Below are 547 nucleotides of genomic sequence, written 5' to 3'. Positions count from 1 at the left end.
GCCGGTGTGAGCGCCGGTGTGAGCGTGCGAGCGTGTGTGTGTCCGCGGCGCTGCGGCGGGCCCGGCGTGCGCTCGCGCGGCCCTCTGTGTGCCCGGCGCCGGCGTGTGCGGCGCCCTGCTTGTGTGGCCATCCGGGTGTGTGCCGGGTGTCGAGCCGAGGTGCTGTGTCCTGCCGTGCGTGTGTGTCCCCCCGGGTGGCTGCCCCTCCTGCTGTGTGTCTGGGGGGCTGTCGCGTGCCCATCGGAGGGGCTGTGTGCAGGTGTGTGTGCGTGGGTTGTGTGCCCAGGTGTGGGTCCCCCACCCTACCCCCCCGCAGCTAGTGTCTTCGCGCGGCTAGCTGCGTTGGGTGTTTGTGTCCGGGTTGGATGTCCATCCCAGGATCTGTGTAGCCGGGTGTGACCGCTTGGGTGTCCATTTGTGCGTGTGTGTGTGTGTGTGTCTGCGGGTTGTATGTCTCCGAGGGTGTGTGTCTGTGCGTCCATGTCAGGTTCCCGGCGGGGGGCTGGGGCTCAGCGCCTCGTGGGACCAGGCCTCTGTGGGTTTGGGG

This window comes from Lipotes vexillifer, unplaced genomic scaffold (assembly GCF_000442215.2).
Source record: "Lipotes vexillifer unplaced genomic scaffold, Lipotes_vexillifer_v1.1 scaffold3427, whole genome shotgun sequence".
Taxonomy (NCBI): Eukaryota; Metazoa; Chordata; class Mammalia; order Artiodactyla; family Lipotidae; genus Lipotes; species Lipotes vexillifer.
The sequence above is the reverse complement of the archived record's forward strand: the minus strand, read 5'-3'. Positions refer to the sequence as shown.